Below are 20,386 nucleotides of genomic sequence, written 5' to 3'. Positions count from 1 at the left end.
TCCAGCTTTGTCTGATAATTAATTGCAGAGAACTTTACAGTTTAGCTAAAACAAAAATTGCGGAGTTTCACACCATAAAATGGGCTAAAGACCTGCAGTGCAAGTCCTTGCCCTCTCGAGATAAACATGGTTAAAAATAAATGACTACATAATAGCAACATTTGAAATAACCCTTTGTAACAAGTTTATATTGTAGCCAAGTTACTCAACACAATATTGAAGTGAAATGTCACGAAAATCTGGACATAGTCCTTAATCTTCCTGTTGTGAATGGGTCTAACTGTCCCCATTGGTTTACTAAAATTAACATAAATCCGCGAATAATATATATTTTGTGGCAGGATCTTATGCAATCCTCAAGTACGTAATAATTTATGTTATCGTTAATTTTTATTTCAAAAATGTGAAATACGTTTTGAGGTAAATAGCTTTGACACACTTTTTGTGAATGGGTCTTTTAACACAGGCGGATATTCATTAGAATTCTTCCAACAAATTGTTTGTAATACACGCGATTGCTGTCGTATGGTCTACAACGGCTCAGAGGTACTTCATATTGTTCTAAGAATTGGTATAACAGCTACACCATCAGTCTGATTTTGTGTGCCAACATGGCTAGCGATGAACAATTAGAAAGGCTTCTGAATGAGTCATATGACGAAACAGTAGATGATCCTGTCAATGATTCGGATTTTCAAGACGCTGTTGATAGTTCAAGTGTTGTTGACAAGGTATCAGCTGAAAGGGAGGAGAGTGTTGTTGTTGAAGCAGATGAAGACGCAGCTACGTTGTTTAACGAAACTAATGTAGTTGGAAATACTTATACGTCGGGTAATGGTAGAGAGTGGTCTACAAATCCTCCAGCTGTGTTAAAGGCAAGGTGAGCATAACAAATATATTGCATAAAAATTAATTTTAAAAGTATATAATTATTATTATAGGTCTGCGTCGTAAGTATATGTCTAACACGGTAGGTTATCACCACTGTGGTCTTGGATTCGAATCTCGGTTCGGCCAAAGCTGATTTTTGTGATAGGGAAGGCAGTGTGCTGATTGTCTAGAAAGATGAAAACCTTCATCTTCCATAATCTTTCGGGTCTCGTATGCAATATATCTTTACGTTTTACCTAACAACAAATTCATTTTTCTTGTGTTTCTTTGCAGCTTATCTTATAGGTTTGTGGTTAATTCTCAGATTGTTTTTTTTTTCATTTCTTTAGGGCTGGGAACATTCCTCGTCCTGTCCCAGGACCTATCCGAATTAACGAAACAAAAGTCTCCTCATGTTCACTGTTCATAACTGAAGAAATGTTGGCATTGATTTTGAATGAAACCAACATAGAAATGGCCCGAGTATCAGAAGCCAAAGATCACATATATTTCAAATCGGGAACTGAAGGCTTATTTTGGACTTCTTATATTGGTTGATCTGTACAGATCTGCTGGAGAATATATTGAAGAGCTATGAGACAACATGAACGGTCGACCAGTTCTTCGTGCAACGATGTCATTTCAGCGTTTCCATACAAACAGCAGATTTATCAGCTAGGCGACGCCATGATAAACTGGCTGCTATCAGCACTGTTTTTGAAACGTTTGTGGAACAATTTCCTAAAATGTTCGTTCCTCACGAAAATATCACAGTGGACGAGTAATTGGTTCGATTCAGAGGAAATTGTCCTTTCCGTCAGTACATGCCTCCAAAACCGAGAGGAAAATATGGAATAAAATTATGATTGTTATCTGATGTGAGAACAGCTTATGTTTGAGCAGCAGAAGTGTATAAAGTAAAGCCGGAAAATGGTACACAAGAAACAGACCAAGGCAGAAATGTTGTATTGCGGCTTGTGGAAAGTTTTGAGAAAACTGGCCGAAACATTACCACCGATAATTTCTTTATGGATTACATCCTGGTGAAAGAACTTCTACAGAAAAATCTACCATTTGTTGGAGCTCTCAGAAAGTCCAAAGCTCAGACTCCGAAGGAAATGCTGGCAAACAACAGCAGAGCAGTGTTTTCAACGGTCTTTGGGTTTCAGAGGGATGTAAAGCTGGTTTCGTACGTACCAAAACAGAATAAAGCAATAGTAGTGCTCTCTGTAGCTTGTCTTCAGAAGAGCTTAAGAAGCGTGAAGTAATGCTGCATTACAACAAAACCAAAGGAGTAGTTGCCACAACAGATAAGCTTGCCAGCATTTATTCCTGTAAAAGCTGTACTAAGAAATGGCCTGTCTGTTTGTTCTACAACACGCTAGACATTGCTGCAATAAATGCACATACTATTCCTGGCTACAATCAAAACAAATTGTACAAAAGTCACCTATTTCTATGAGAACTTGGATTTGAGTTAACAAAACCAATGCGAGAGGAAAGAATTACTAAAAATATACCTAACTAAATCAATGGAAGTTTGGAAAATATTGTGCCAATGATTTCAGAAGCAAAAGAACAGAAGTGTGGTGGTTGCAAATAGTGTGGACCAAAGAAAGAGTGAAAGACTAACAAAAAGTGTGACAGTTGTCAATCATTCCTCTGCCAAGAGCATGCAAATATTTACTGCAATAATTGCGTACGCTAATACCATATTCACAGAAATTGAGTTAAATATGAGGTCCTCAAAATCAAATATCTCAATTAAAATTAAATTTTAAGATAATTGTCGTGTATAGCAAAAGTTAAAATTTAAGCTACTACATGTACTTATATGCAAAAACCCTGATACAGACTCTATTTCGAATACCATGTATCAATATTTCTTTCTCAAACAAAAATTTTTATTAAACATTTTTTGTATTAAATATGTTCAATAAATGTTGAAAAGTTCAACTTCTGTATTTATACATAAAAAACTAAATAAAAAATATATTTTGAAGAAACATCTAAGAATACCCGATTTTTTTTCAATTGCGGGTGTATGGAATCAAAAGTATCTGAACACCCACAAAAAACTTACGTTTTTCATATTAGATGCATTGTGCTGCAACCTACCGCCAGGTACTCCATATCAGTGACCACAGTAGTAATTAGACATTGTGAGAGCAGAATGGGGCGCTCCAAGGAACTCACAGACTACGAACGTGGTCAGGTGATTGGGTGTCACTTGTGTCACACGTCTGTAAGCGGGATTTACCCACTCTTCAACATCCCTAGGTCCACTGTTTCCGATTTGATACTGAAGTGGAAACGTCAAAGTACACGTACAGCACAAAAGCGTACAGGACGACCTCGTCTGTTGTCTGACAGAGACTGCCGACAGTTGAAGAGGGTCATAATGTGTAATAGGCAGACATCTATCCAGATCATACACAGGAATTCCAAGCTGCATCAGGATCCACTGTAAGTACTACGACAGTTAGGCGGGAGGTGAGAAAACTTGAATTTCATGGTCGAGCGGCTGCTCATAAGCCACATATCACGCCGGTAAATGCCAGACGACGCCTCGCTTGGTGTAAGGAGCCTAAATATTGGACGATTGAACTGTGGAGAAACTTTGTGTGAAGTGACGAATCACGGTACACAATGTGGCGATCCGATAGCAGGGTGTGGGTATGCGTACGGCGAATGCCCTGTGAACGTCATCTGCCAGAGAGTGTAGTGCCAATAGTAAAATTCGGAGACGATGGTGTTATGGTTTGGTTGTGTTTTTCAAGAAGGGGGCTTGCACCCCTTGTTGTTTTGCGTGGCACTATCACAGCACAGGCCTACATTGACGTTTTAAGCACCTTCTTGATTCCCACTGTTGAAGAGCAAATCGGGGATGGCGATTGCATCTTTCATCACGATAGAGCACTTGTTCATAATGCACGGCCTGTGGCTGAGTGGTTACTCGACAATAACATCCCTGTAATGGACTGGCCTGCGCAGAGTCCTGGCCCAAAACGTACAGAACACCTTTGGGATGTTTTGGAACGCCGACTTCGTGCCAGGCCTCTCCGACCGACATCGATACCTCTCCTCAGTGCAGCACTCCGTGAAGAATGGGCTGCCATTCCCCAAGAAAACTTCCAGCTTCTGAGTGAACGTATGCCTGCGAGAGTGGAAGCTGTTATCAAGACCAAGGGTAGGCCAAAATCATATTGAATTCCAGCAATACCGATGGAGGGGACTACGAACTTGTAAGTCAGGTGTCCGGATACTTTTGATCACATAGTGTATGTGTGTTTCTGATTGAAACACAATAGGAAGTTTAAAAATTCTATTACAAAACTAATACTTTTTTCTGCACGAAATGAGTATTAGTAGGTTAACATGAAAGAAATCAATTATTGTGGCTAAGCTATCGAAGTATTTAATAAATAGTGTGCTTTGTTAGTTTGAAACGTCCCCATAGAAAAGTTTATGAATTACTGTGCTAATAATCCCCTTACGTTATTTGATTTTCAAACAGCTGAGCAAAACTGAACGTACTCAGACATTTCTCTCTTTACTTATTCTGATCAACAATAAACTGTTGTTGTTGTTGTTGTGGTCTTCAGTCCTGAGACTGGTTTGATGCAACTCTCCATGCTACTCTATCCTGTGCAAGCTTCTTCATCTCCCAGTACCTACTGCAACCTACATCCTTCTGAATCTGCTTAGTGTATTCATCTCTTGGTCTCCCCCTACGATTTTTACCCTCCTCGCTGCCCTCCAATACTAAATTAGTGATCCCTTGATGCCTCAGAACATGTCCTACCAACCGATCCCTTCTTCTGGTCAAGTTGTGCCACAAATTCCTCTTCTCCCCAATCCTATTCAGTACCTCCTCATTAGTTATGTGATCTACCCATCTAATCTTCAGCATTCTTCTGTAGCACCACATTTCGAAAGCTTCTATTCTCTTCTTGTCCAAACTATTTACCGTCCATGTTTCACTTCCATACATGGCTACACTCCATACAAATACTTTCAGAAATGACTTCCTGACACTTAAATCTATACTCGATGTTAACAAATTTCTCTTCTTCGGAAACGCTTTCCTTGCCATTGCCAGTCTACATTTTATATCCTCTCTACTTCCACCATCATCAGTTATTTTGCTCCCCAAATAGCAAAACTCCTTTACTACTTTAAGTGTCTCACCCGACTTAATTCGACTACATTCCATTATCCTCGTTTTGCTTTTGTTGATGTTCATCTTATATCCTCCCTTCAAGACACCATCCATTCCGTTCAACTGCTCTTCCAAGTCCTTTGCTGTCTCTGATAGAATTACAATGTCATCGGCGAACCTCAAAGTTTTTATTTATTCTCCATGGATTTTAATACCTACTCCGAATTTTTCTTTTGTTTCCTTTACTGCTTGCTCAATATACAGATTGAATAACATCGGGAGAGGCTACAACCCTGTCTTACTCCCTTCCCAACCACTGCTTCCCTTTCATGTCCCTCGACTCTTATAACTGCCATCTGGTTTCTGTACAAATTGTAAATAGCCTTTCGCTCCCTGTATTTTACCCCTGCCACCTTCAGAATTTGAAAGAGAGTATTCCAGTCAACATTGTCAAAAGCTTTCTCTAAGTCTACAAATGCTAGAAACGTAGGTTTGCCTTTCCTTAATCTTTCTTCTAAGATAAGTCGTAAGGTCAGTATTGCCTCACGTGTTCCAGTATTTCTACGGAATCCAAACTGATCTTCCCCGAGGTCGGCTTCTACTAGTTTTTCCATTCGTCTGTAAAGAATTCGTGTTAGTATTTTGCAGCTGTGGCTTATTAAACTGATTGTTCGGTAATTCTCACATCTGTCAACACCTGCTTTCTTAGGGATTGGAATTATTATATTCTTCTTGAAGTCTGAGGGTATTTCGCCTGTTTCATACATCTTGCTCACCAGATGGTAGAGTTTTGTCAGGACTGGCTCTCCCAAAGCCGTCAGTAGTTCCAATGGAATGTTGTCTACTCCGGGGGCCTTGTTTCGATTCAGGTCTTTCAGTTCTCTGTCAAACCCTTCACGCAGTATCGTATCTCCCATTTCATCTTCATCTACATCCTCTTCCATTTCCATAATATTGTCCTCAAGTACATCGCCCTTGTATAGACCCTCTATATACTCCTTCCACCTTTCTGATTTCCCTTCTTTGCTTAGAACTGGGTTTCCATCTGAGCTCTTGATGTTCATACAAGTGGTTCTCTTCTCTCCAAAGGTCTCTTTAATTTTCCTGTAGGCAGTATCTATCTTACCCCTAGTGAGATAAGCTTCTACATCCTTACATTTGTCCTGTAGCCATCCCTGCTTAGCCATTTTGCACTTCCTGTCGATCTCATTTTTGAGACGTTTGTATTCCTTTTTGCCTGCTTCATTTACTGAATTTTTATATTTTCTCCTTTCATCAATTAAATTGAATGTTTCTTCTGTTACCCAAGGATTTCTACTAGCCCTCGTCTTTTTACCTACTTGATCCTCTGCTGCCTTCACTACTTCATCCCTCAAAGCTACCCATTCTTCTTCTAATGTATTTCTTTCCCCATTCCTGTCAATTGTCCCCTTATGCTCTCCCTGAAACTCTCTACAACCTCTGGTTCTTTCAGTTTATCCAGGTCCCATCTCCTTAAATTCCCACCTTTTTGCAGTTTCTTCAGTTTTAATCTACAGTTCATAACCAATAGATTGTGGTCAGAGTCCACATCTGCCCCTGGAAATCTCTTACAATTTAAAACCTGGTTCCTAAATCTCTGTCTTACCATTATATAATCTATCTGATACCTTTTAGTATCTCCAGGGTTCTTCCATGTATACAACCTTCTTTTATGATTCTTGAACCAAGTGTTAGCTATGATTAAGTTATGCTCTGTGCAAAATTCTACCAGGCGGCTTCCTCTTTCATTTCTTAGCCCCAATCCATATTCACCTACTACGTTTCCTTCTCTCCCTTTTCCTACACTCGAATTCCAGTCACCCATGACTATTAAATTTTCGTCTCCCTTCACTATCTGAATAATTTCTTTTATTTCATCATACATTTCTTCAATTTCTTCGTCATCTGCAGAGCTAGTTGGCATATAAACTTGTACTACTGTAGTAGGTGTGGGCTTTGTATCTATCTTGGCCACAATAATGCGTTCACTAAGCTGTTTGTAGTAGCTTACCCGCATTCCTATTTTCCTATTCAATATTAAACCTACTCTTGCATTACCCCTATTTGACTTTGTGTTTATAACCCTGTAGTCACCTGACCAGAAGTCTTGTTCCTCCTGCCACCGAACTTCACTAATTCCCACTATATCTAACTTTAACCTATCCATTTCTCTTTTCAAATTTTCTAACCTACCTGCCCGATTAAGGGACCTGACATTCCACGCTCCGATCCTTAGAACGCCAGTTTTCTTTCTCCTGATAACGACATCCTCTTGAGTAGTCCCCGCCCGGAGATCCGAATGGGGGACTATTTTACCTCCGGAATATTTTACCCAAGAGGACGCCATCATCATTTAATCATACAGTAAAGCTGCATGCCCTCGGGAAAAATTACGGCCGTAGTTTCCCCTTGCTTTCAGCTGTTCGCAGTACCAGCACAGCAAGGCCGTTTTGGTTATTGTTACAAGGCCAGATCAGTCAATCATCCAGACTGTTGCCCTTGCAACTACTGAAAAGGCTGCTGCCCCTCTTCAGGAACCACACGTTTGTCTGGCCTCTCAACAGATACCCCTCCGTTGTGGTTGTACCTACGGTACGGCTATATGTATCGCTGAGGCACGCAAGCCTCCCCACCAACGGCAAGGTCCATGGTTCATGGGGGGGGGGGGACAATAAACTGACGCACAATATTTTTAGCGCAACGCAATCCGACTTTCAAAAATCCCTACAAAAGAATAGCCCTGACTAACAATAACCTATAATTTTCATGAATCACTTACCTCACAAAAATCTTCGTTACTCTAACTACTGCAATACAGCGTGCGCCAATACTGCCAGCTGAATAAACGATTCTAACTACTGAAGGCACTAACTACTGACAGGCATAGTTAGCAAATGAAAGATTTTGATACAAAACAAACAATGTATTTACCTTAATAGTGTTCAAAAAATGGTTCAAATGGCTCTGAGCACTATGGGACTTAACATCTATGGTCATCAGTCCCCTAGAACCTAGAACTACTTAAACCTAACTAACCTAAGGACGTCACACAACACCCAGTCATCACGAGGCAGAGAAATTTCCTGACCCCGCCAGGAATCGAACCCGGGAACCCGGGCGTGGGAAGCGAGAGCGCTACCGCACGACCACGAGCTGCGGAAATAGTGTTCAAAAGTCAATTTACTGTATCTGATGGACACACGTCCAGATCATCCGCTCTCAAAACTCTGCCATCTCTCTCCCCACATCCACCACTGCTGGCGGCTCACCTTCAACTGCGCAACGCTACGCGCTGTTCACATCCAACCGCCCAACACTACAATAGCGACTATTCCAACAAATCCACCCAGCCACAGACTGCACACAGCACAGCCAGTGATTTTCATATAGAGGGCTACGTGACGTTACCAACATAAAAACCTGAACAGCCTACTTACAAGTTCTCCGAACTTTTCTTGAAGTCTCAAACTGTCGTTCTTCTTCATCGGATACTTCGTCGCTAAATAGTAGATCTATATCTGTGTCTGAGCTACTGTCATTATGTGAGAATTCTGAATCTGACTCCCAAGAATAATCAGTAGGCTATTCGATCTGTTTTTCATTTTTTTTTTTTGGCATGATATAATGAAATCTAACTTACCGCCGTTTTGTTTCTATATCACGATATTTCTTTCTTTGACACGTCTTTCCATCTCAGTAGTAAGCTTGTCTGTTCCCATGCATTTTTCTTCCATTCGTTGTTTATTGGGTGCCGACGTTAGAAGCACAGATTTCAGTGCTTTCCCTTAAATTTTTGCCTAAAATTTTATTTCTCACAGCCGGTAACGCAGCAAGTTATTACGAGATGAGTTTCGTTGCAGTAAGGTACGCAGCCGTCTAGTTCGGTGGCTGCAGGTTGGCTATGTTTCTTTTCGCTCTGCTCACAGCACATCCTCTTGAGTAGTCCCCGCCCGGAGATCCGAATGGGGGACTATTTTACCTCCGGAATATTTTACCCAAGAGGACGCCATCATCATTTAATCATACAGTAAAGCTGCATGCCTTCGGGAAAAATTACGGCCGTAGTTTCCCCTTGCTTTCAATATAAATAAAAAACAGAGTTAATTCAATTTTAAAGGCTTTTCTGCAAATAGACTGAATATCCCGAACGCCCGATTATTTAATCATGAACATTCAGGAACTGACTTTCAACTAGAGCTACGTGGCATCTGTGTGGTAGGCATTAGGTAGCGGTTTCTTCAACGCTGCTTTACACTGCCTAGCACGTATTTGCCACCACAGATGAAAGGACATCGGCAAGAATCCCATCGAGGTAGGTGGACTGAACTAACAACAATGCAGACAACTGATCCCGCCCGTCCGCAAGCGGAATTACATCTTGAGGTAAGATATTGTCTCGCTGTGTGTGTGTTTAATGTCATCTTTTGCCGGCGTTAACATTGAAGAACAGTCGTCACATTGTTGAAGCTTTGGGATTTACCCCAAAACACCTGCGGGCTTTGCCCCATTTCACCATTTGCACCGTTGCTGATTTTGGGGACCAAATGGAACAGTTATTTCCACACGAAAGTGAAGCTTAAATGTTGTAGTGTCAGCGGGTAATTCGTTGATTCCTCTTTCCAGACCTTAAATTATACAATCTTCAAATAAAAAATGAAAAAGAATAAAAACTGTAAGTAGTAAAAAAACAGGCTTACCACGTTTTGTCACCTCTTGTGCGATCTGCCGGAACGAACTTCTGTGGAACAATAAGCTACAATAAGACAAACCTGCCACCTGATTGTCAAATCTGAATCGATAGCAATCAGTTCAAAACTAGATGCGGCTTTTTAACGCGCGCGAGACTTTACTCCCATCTACCATAGTTGATATACTTCGTTCGCTGGAGTACGTATACAGCCGCTCTAGAGACTAAATTAAGAGAATCGTTGAGGCTCTGGAATATGTACGATAACTCCTGGACCCGATGGCATGCAGGGCTTAGCAGTTACGCGCTATAGAAATCCGATCACTGTTGCCATTTCGTTAGTATCAGTAGACGCCACTGTGGAGGTATCGCCTACAGCACTAACAATTATTTTCTTCCCGATTACTGGTATAATTTTTCTTCGAGCAGAAGAATGCGGCTGTTAGCGTCTTTCCAGACTTGGGAATTTCACTTATATAACACGGCAAACGCATTGACAGACTGTGACCGATTCCTGCAAATCATAGAACTACATCCACGTTGCCACATGTGCCTACAGGAAGCTGTGCACAGTCTCAGCACCAATGAAAACAAGTATACCTGACAATAACCAGTTCTTTCCTTCCGCAGCCGCAGTACTAAATAAATAAAATGGATGTCTAGATCTCGAGGTAGAATGTGCTTGAAGCTTTGGTCCACGACGACGTCATGCTTACTATAACACCGGCTGTACAAGTTTCTGGGAAGGTTATCAGCCTTCCGACTGCAGCGGCCCACTGTGAGTTGCTCACCTGTGCCAACCTCGTCGTCGCACAGTCGCAGTTGCGCCCAACACGCCAAGTTACTTGATGGATAAATTCCAATCTCTGTCTTTTCCAACAGCTTTTGAAGTGTTGGCAGAAGAGCCAAAACCGTGTTGCTAGAGGAGGCCGAATTGCACGCGTTTAATTACACGCAGACTGGCGTGAGGTCTGGAACAGGTCAGAGAAATAAGACTAGCAAAACAGGAGGTACTGGTAGAATACTTAACTTTAATCCACAATCGTTGTACATCTCTCTTGACTGTACATAATTTCCATTTCAATATACACTGAATATAAACGGGTAATGGCGCCTTGCTAGGTCGTAGCAAATGACGTAGCTGAAGGCTATGCTAACTATCGTCTCGGCAAATGAGAGCGTAATTGTCAGTGAACCATTGCTATGAACGTCGGCTGTACAACTGGGGCGAGTGCAAGGACGTGTCTCTAGACCTGCCGTGTGGTGGCGCTCGGTCTGCAATCACTGACAGTGGCGACACGCGGGTCCGACATATACTAATGGACCGCGGCCGATTTAAAGGCTACCACCTAGCAAGTGTGGTGTCTGGCGGTGACACCACAGCTTTCACCTTCTACGGGTCCCTCAAGTACAAAACATGTTATTCGTCGATTTCTTTATGCATGTCCTAAGGCCGTCCCTTCATCTATACCGTGTTTGCCACATATTCCTTTCCTCGTAGGTTCTGCGGAGAATTAATGTTATTATCACACCTAATTTCAACATCGTTCTACAGCACCGCATGTCAAACGGTTCAGTTCTCATCTTTTCCAATTTATCACAGTCCATGATTCACTTTTATACACTGTAGTTTCCCACGCGTTCGTTCTCAGAAAATGTATTCCTCATATTAAGACCTAATTTGACACTAACAGACATGCTGTAACGAGGAATGCGCTATATACCTGAAAGCTGTGTCAAATTTAACATTTAGAATCACGCAAATGAAATCATACTCAAATGCCGTGTTGAAGAAAGAGAGACCAGTGTTCAATGCCCCATCAGTGACAAAACTCATCCTCGGATTGGCGACGTGTAAGGAACGAGATTGGTGACGCCATTTTCAAGGTTCCGTTCCAACTGACACTATAGTCGATGTAGAGAAATCTTCAAAAGCCTTAATCGGAGGCGGAAACCCATTCCTCTCGAATGCAAGTTCAGTGCGTTAACCACTATCCAACCTTGCTCGTTATGCTGACAGACAACCACGTCGTTCCTGTTAAAGTTTACAGTGATGGGAACTATCAGTTAGAAAACTCACCAAGCGTTCAGTTTCTGACCGTCAGTATACAGGGTGATTCAAAAAGAATACCACAACTTTAGGAATTTAAAACTCTGCAACGACAAAAGGCAGAGCTAAGCACTATCTGTCGGCGAATTAAGGGAGCTATAAAGTTTCATTTAGTTGTACATTTGTTCGCTTGAGGCGCTGTTGACTAGGCGTCAGCGTCAGTTGATGCTAAGATGGCGACCGCTCAACAGAAAGCTTTTTGTGTTATTGAGTACGGCAGAAGTGAATCGACGACAGTTGTTCACCGTGCATTTCGAACGAAGTATGGAAGTTCTGGACGGCCGAGAACGAGTGATGAAAATGTAGCACGCATCCAGCAAGCATTTGTTCGCAGCCCAGGAAAATCGACTCGCAGAGCTAGCAGAGAGCTGCAAATTCCACAATCAACTGTATCGAGAGTCCTACGAAAAAGGTTATTTATGAAACCTTATCGTCTGAAATTGGTTCAAGCACTGTCTGCAGCTGATAAGATTAAAAGAATCGATTTCTGTGATTTTATCCTTGCTCAAATGGAGATGAATCTTTCGTTTCAAAGATTGTGTTTAGTGATGAAGCAACTTTCCACACTAACGGGAAAGTCAACCGTCACAATGTCTGTATATGGGGCACTGAGAATCCGCGGGAAACAACTCAGTATGAACGTGACTCGCCTAAGGTGAACGTTTTCTGTGCCATTTCAGCCAATAAAGTTTTTGGTCCCTTTTTCTTCGAAGGTGCTACTGTAACTGGACTACAGTATCTGGAGATGTTAGAGAATTGGCTGTTCCCTCAGCCCGAACAAGAAGCACAACAATTCATATTTCAGCAGGATGGAGCGCCACCACATTGGCACTTATCTGTCCGTAACTACCTGAACGTCAACTACCCGAGGCGATGGATCGGCCGCCAGGCAGCCCGTGACAGAGCACTTCATCACTGGCCTCCAAGAAGCCCTGATCTTACCCCCTGCGATTTTTTCTTATGGGGGTATGTTAAGAATATGGTGTTTCGGCCACCTCTCCCAGCCACCATTGATGATTTGAAACGAGAAATAACAGCAGCTATCCAAACTGTTACGCCTGATATGCTGCAGAGAGTGTGGAACGAGTTGGAGTATCGGGTTGATATTGCTCGAGTGTCTAGAGGGGGCCATATTGAACATCTCTGAACTTGTTTTTGAGTGAAAAAAAACTTTTTAAATACTCTTTGTAATGATGTATAACAGAAGGTTATATTACGTTTCTTTCATTAAATACACATTTTTAAAGTTGTGGTATTCTTTTTGAATCACCCTGTATTTCAGCCGATGCGTACTACAATAAAGGCAGAGACAACACTAACTGCGGACGACAGGTACTAGCTGGTTTGTACTGGTTCCTTCACTGGCCAGGAGCATATCAGGCGATGATTACGTGGCAAGGGTGGTAAATCTATGTTGCGGGAACTGCTTTCAACACAAGCAGCACAATTCACGGTTCTCTGTGATGCGTTATCTATGTGCACAGCTAACCAAAAAGACTGTTGTTCCTATTCATTTTCACTTTCTAACGTTAGTAAAAACTGAAAGACTGCCAAATATGGGCTCCTTCTGATATTAATTCTAGCGTTCTTTTTGGTCCGAATATTATCAGTATTTCCTACTTTTGAGGTGCGGAAACTTTGAAAAACTCAGTGGATAAAACTTTATGTCACAGTACACATTTACAAAAACTGTTTACAATATGGTCACTCTTAAGCCGCATTTTAAAACTGTACTATTGATAAATTACACAGGAATACCAGCCTTCTAAGTTTCGGCTGATATCGCCATTAACTTCCCATTGGTGTTTCTTCCATCACTGTCAGTATTTACGTCAATCTTCTCTAAAAGTATGATCCCCCCGCTATAGTCAGGATAGTGGACATGCAGCACTTTATGAACCCTTTGAAAATGATGGTCTTGCGCACCAAGAAGGGAGTACTCACAAACGTAAGGCTGAATGTTGCCTTTTTAATCCTGCCAGGTGGAGTCAGTGCACGATCTACTTTTAAAAGCCAAGCGGAATAGTGTTTCTAGACACGGTCTTCGAAAGCCTTGTATACTACATCTCGTACCTACAGTTTTCAAGCTATATCTCCAAGAACACCGACCAGCTCTGACCTGAATGTAAAAACGTTATTCTTTACTTCGGGTGATAGGTGCCCTTTAACGAAATCCAACACAAGCACGTCTCTTGTACTGATCAGCGCACCACATCTGGCATCCAAAATAGTAGCTAGCAAGTTCATCATTCATTATGTTGTCATCGAGCCTTCTTCTTGGCTGAAAATTAGTAACCCCTTAGGGAAATTTTTCTTGGGCGAAGTTTTACGCTTCAGAATAACATTACGGTGGAGGGAGGCGCGGGCAGCTTCATTCCGCGTGGGGGAGCTGCTAGCATCAAGGCAATGCTTTGTATTTCGTTTCCAGTTTCTTTAATGAGATAATTTCCGCCCATTTACAGTTCACTGTTGTATTACTCGACATGACCCGAAAGACGGGCGCCTCGTCGGCGTAACCGGTCTGGTACAACGAGTAAGAATGCCGCTGCATCATTTTAATGCGCCCGGAGATTCACGATTGTATCGGCAAAATTTTCTGACTGGCTCTGGGTTTGGAAAGTGTCATTTCACCAGGTTCTGAGGGCACTTCTCTGCTTAACGCTGCTGTACCAGCCAAATTACCCCAAATTCAGCATGTGGTACATTTAAGGTCTTTACAGTTTACAAGGTCTTTAACTGAATTATTTTTTGAGAGATGCGTACACATAGCTCCCGGTTGCTTCGTACAAATGACAAAAGCCTACTTTCCGGTGTTAATATGCAATGAGGTGACAAAAGTCATGCGACAGCGATATGCACAAAATGGTTCAAATGGCTCTGAGCACTATGCGACTTAACATCTGTGGTCATCAGTCCCCTAGAACTTAGAACTACTTAAACCTATCCAACCTAAGGACATCACACACATCCATGCCCGAGGCAGGATTCGTACCTGCGACCGTAGCAGTCCCGCGGTTCCGGACTGAGCGCCTAGAACCGCTAGACCACTGCGGCCGGCCATATGCACAGTTACAGATGGCTAAAGTATCGCGTACACAAGGTATAAAAGGGAAATGCATTGGCGGGGCTGTCGCTGTACTCAGGTGATTCATGTGAAAAGGTTTCCGATATGATTATGGCCATATGACAGGAATTAACAGCGTCTGAATGGGGAATGGTAGTTGGAGCTAGACGCATGGGACATTCCATTTCGGAAATCGCTAGGGAATTTAATATTGAGAGATCCACAGTTTCAAGAGTGTTTCGAGAACATCACATTCTACATCTACATCTACATTCATACTCCACAAGCCACCCAACGGTGTGTGGCGGAGGGCACTTTACGTGCCACTGTCATTACCTCCCTTTCCTGTTCCAGTCGCGTATGGTTCGCGGGAAGAACGACTGTCGGAAAGCCTCCGTGCGCGCTCTAATCTCTCTAATTTTACATTCGTGATCTCCTCGGGAGGTATAAGTAGGGGGAAGCAATATACTCGATACCTCATCCAGAAACGCACCCTCTCGAAACCTGGCGAGCAAGCTACACCGCGATGCAGAGCGCCTCTCTTGCAGAGTCTGCCACTTGAGTTTATTAAACATCTCCGTAACGCTATCACGGTTACCAAATAACCCTGTGACGAAACGCGCCGCTCTTCTTTGGATCTTCTCTATCTCCTCCGTCAACCCGATCTGGTACGGATCCCACACTGATGAGCAATACTCAAGTATAGGTCGAACGAGTGTTTTGTAAGCCACCTCCTTTGTTGATGGACTACATTTTCTAAGCACTCTCCCAATGAATCTCAACCTGGTACCCGCCTTACCAACAATTAATTTTATATGATCATTCCACTTCAAATCGTTCCGCACGCATACTCCCAGATATTTTACAGAAGTAACTGCTACCAGTGTTTGTTCCGCTATCATATAATCATACAATAAAGGATCCTTCTTTCTATGAATTCGCAATACATTACATTTGTCTATGTTAAGGGACAGTTGCCACTCCCTGCACCAAGTGCCTATCCGCTGCAGATCTTCCTGCATTTCGCTACAATTTTCTAATGCTGCAACTTCTCTGTATACTACAGCATCATCCGCGAAAAGCCGCATGGAACTTCCGACACTATCTACTAGGTCATTTATATATATTGTGAAAAGCAATGGTCCCATAACACTTCCCTGTGGCACGCCAGAGGTTACCTTAACGTCTGTAGACGTCTCTCCATTGATAACAACATGCTGTGTTCTGTTTGCTAAAAAATCTTCAATCCAGCCACACAGCTGGTCTGATATTCCGTAGGCTCTTACTTTGTTTATCAGGCGACGGTGCGGAACTGTATCGAACGCCTTCCGGAAGTCAAGAGAAATAGCATCTACCTGGGAGCCTGTATCTAATATTTTCTGGGTCCCATGAACAAATAACGCGAGTTGGGTCTCACACGATCGCTGTTTCCGGAATCCATGTTGATTCCTACATAGTAGATTCTGGGTTTCCAAACACGACATGATACTCGAGCAAAAAACATGTTCTAAAATTCTACAACAGATCGACGTCAGAGATATAGGCCTATAGTTTCGCGCATCTGCTCGACGACCCTTCTTGAAGACTGGGACTACCTGTGCTCTTTTCCAATCATTTGGAACCCTCCGTTCCTCTAGAGACTTGCGGTACACGGCTGTTAGAAGGGGGGCAAGTTCTTTCGCGTACTCTGTGTAGAATCGAATTGGTATCCCGTCAGGTCCAGTGGACTTTCCTCTGTTGAGTGATTCCAGTTGCTTTTCTATTCCTTGGACACTTATTTCGATGTCAGCCATTTTTTCGTTTGTGCGAGGATTTAGAGAAGGAACTGCAGTGCGGTCTTCCTCTGTGAAACAGCTTTGGAAAAAGCTTTACGCGTGTCATCCTCTGTTTCAATTCCATCATCATCCCGGAGTGTCTGGATATGCTGTTTCGAGCCACTTACTGATTTAACGTAAGACCAGAACTTCCTAGGATTTTCTGTCAAGTCTGTACATAGAATTTTACTTTCGAATTCACTGAACGCTTCTCGCATAGCCCTCCTTACGCTAACTTTGACATCGCTTAGCTTCTGTTTGTCTGAGAGGTTTTGGCTGCGTTTAAACTTGGAGTGAAGCTCTCTTTGCTTTCGCAGTAGTTTCCTAACTTTGTTGTTGTACCACGGTGGGTTTTTCCCGTCCCTCACAGTTTTACTCGGCACGTACCTGTCTAAAACGCATTTTACGATTGCCTTGAACTTTTTCCATAAACACTCAACATTATCAGTGTCGGAACAGAAATTTTCGTTTTGATCTGTTAGGTGGTCTGAAATCTGCCTTCTATTACTCTTGCTAAACAGATAAACCTTCCTCCCTTTTTTTATATTCCTATTAACTTCCATATTCAGGGATGCTACAACGGCCTTATGATCACTGATTCCCTGTTCTGCACTTACAGAGTCGAGAAGTTCGGGTCTGTTTGTTATCAGTAGGTCCAAGATGTTATCTCCACGAGTCGGTTCTCTGTTTAATTGCTCGAGGTAATTTTCGGATAGTGCACTCAGTATAATGTCACTCGATGCTCTGTCCCTACCACCCGTCCTAAACATCTGAGTGTCCCAGTCTATATCTGGTAAATTGAAATCTCCACCTAAGACTATAACATGCTGAGGAAATTTATGCGAAATGTATTCCAAATTTTCTCTCAGTTGTTCTGCCACTATCGCTGCTGAGTCGGGAGGTCGGTAAAAGGAGCCAATTATTAACCCAGCTCGGTTGTTGAGTGTAACCTCCACCCATAATAATTCACAGGAACTATCCACTTCTACTTCACTACAGGATAAACTACTACTAACAGCGACAAACACTCCACCACCGGTTGCATGCAATCTATCCTTCCTAAACACCGTCTGTACCTCTGTAAAAATTTCGGCAGAATTTATCTCTGGCTTAAGCCAGCTCTCTGTACCTATAACGATTTCAGCTTCGGTGCTTTCTATCAGCGCTTGAAGTTCCGGTACTTTACCAACGCAGCTTCGACAGTTTACAATTACAATACCGATTGCTGCTTGGTCCCCGCATGTCCTGACTTTGCTCCGCACCCTTTGAGGCTGTTGCCCTTTCTGTACTTGCCCGAGGCCATCTAACCTAAAAAACCGCCCAGTCCACGCCACACAACCCCTGCTACCCGTGTAGCCGCTTGCTGCGTGTAGTGGACTCCTGACCTATCCAGCGGAACCCGAAACCCCACCACCCTATGGCGCAAGTCGAGGAATCTGCAGCCCACACTGTCGCAGAACCGTCTCAGCCTCTGATTCAGACCCTCCACTCGGCTCTGTACCAAAGGTCCGCAGTCAGTCCTGTCGACGATGCTGCAGATAGTGAGCTCTACTTTCATCCCGCTAGCGAGACTGGCAGTCTTCACCAAATCAGATAGCCGTCGGAAGCCAGAGAGGATTTCCTCCGATCCATAGCGACACACATCATTGGTGCCGACATGAGCGACCACCTGCAGATGGGTGCACCCTGTACCCTTCATGGCATCCGGAAGGACCCTTTCCACATCTGGAATGACTCCCCCCGGTATGCACACGGAGTGCACATTGGTTTTCTTCCCCTCTCTTGCTGCCATTTCTCTAAGGGGCCCCATTACGCGCCTGACGTTGGAGCTCCCAACTACCAGTAAGCCCACCCTCTGCGACCGCCCGGATCTTGCAGACTGAGGGGCAACCTCTGGAACAGGACAAGCAGCCATGTCAGGCCAAAGATCAGTATCAGCCTGAGACAGAACCTGAAACCGGTTCGTCAGACAAACTGGAGAGGCCTTCCGTTCAGCCCTCCGGAATGTCTTTCGCCCCCTGCCACACCTTGAGACTACCTCCCACTCTACCACATGTGAGGGATCAGCCTCAATGCGGGCAGTATCCTGGGCAACCACAGTCTTAGTCCGATCGGGGGATGCGTGGGACGAGCTGGCCGTCCCCGACAAACCCCCATCCGGACCCCCACAGTGATGCCCATTGGCAACAGCCTCAAGCTGTGTGACCGAAGCCAACACTGCCTGAAGCTGGGAGCGAAGGGATGCCAACTCAGCCTGCATCCGAACACAGCAGTTGCAGTCCCTATCCATGCTGAAAACTGTTTTGCAAAGAACGTCTGAACTAATCTACAGAGAGCGCAAACAAATCGACAAAATTTAAACGGTTATTAAAATACAAGATTGCCTAGTAAATGCAGTAATGCTGCTACTAACGCACTGCTGACACACTGCTCGGCAGCGGAAGGAGACTACGCGATTTTACACTATTCAGGTACTAAAACGCGATGCTACAACTCGCAAATACTATAATACGCCCGAAATTTATGTATCAAACAAACATTTCAGGCATTACCTCTCAATACGGATAACACGGTGGCCAACGGCCTTCGCTTAACGACCGAGAGCAGCGACGTTTGAGTAGAATTGCCAGTTTTAGAAGACAAGCAACAACGAGTGAAGTAGCCGCAGAAACCAATGAGGAACGTACGTCCGACGTATCCGTTACGACGGTGCGGCGAAATTTTGCTTTAATGGGCTATGGCAGCAGACGACCGAAGCGAGTCCTTTACTGAAGTACGATATCGCCTGGAGCGCCCTCCTTGGCTCGTGACCATATCGGTTGGACTTTAGACCAACGGAAAACTGTGGCCTGCTCAGATGAGTCCCAGTTTCGGAGCTGATAGTAGGGTTCGAGTGTGGCGCAGACCCCAGGAAGCCGTGGACCCAAGTTGTCAACAAGGCACTGTGCAAGCTGGTGGTGGCTCCATAATGGTGTGCGCTGTGTTTACATGGAATGGACTGGGTCCTCTTTTACAACTGAAGGCCTGGGTTCTCCGGTACAACTGAACAGATCATAGAATGGAAATGGTTACTTTCGGCTACTTTGGGACCATTTGGATCCATTCATGAACTTCATGTTCCCAAACAAAGATGGATTTGTCACAGGGCCACAGTTGAGTTGAAGATTCTGGACAGTTCGAGCGAATGATTTAGCCACCCAGATCTCCAGACATGAATCCCATAGAACATTTATGTAACATAATCGAGAGGTCAGTTAGTGCACAAAATCCTGCATCGGTAACACTTTCTCAATTATGGACAGCTACAGAGGCAGCATGGCTCAATACTGCTGCAAAGGATTTCCAACGAGTTGTTGAGTCCATAGCACGTTGGGTTGCTGTACTATGCCGGGAAAAAGGATGCCCGACACGATATTTGGAGGTGTGCCATGAACCTTCTCACTTCAGTGTATATACAACTGTAGCAATTTTTGGTCCTATGTTGGATTTCCTTGATGAAACTGCATATTGAAGCTTACTCTCCTGTACGATCTAACACCGCAAATTAGACTGTTGCAAACCATACTTTTTGTCATTTCATCCATTTGGTGTAATTTTTGCTTAACAAATATCTGTTAGTTAGAAATTTGTATCATAACTGCACCGAACTCAAGTTTTG

Source organism: Schistocerca nitens, chromosome 4, assembly GCF_023898315.1.
Source record: "Schistocerca nitens isolate TAMUIC-IGC-003100 chromosome 4, iqSchNite1.1, whole genome shotgun sequence".
Taxonomy (NCBI): Eukaryota; Metazoa; Arthropoda; class Insecta; order Orthoptera; family Acrididae; genus Schistocerca; species Schistocerca nitens.
This window is presented reverse-complemented; position numbering follows the sequence as displayed.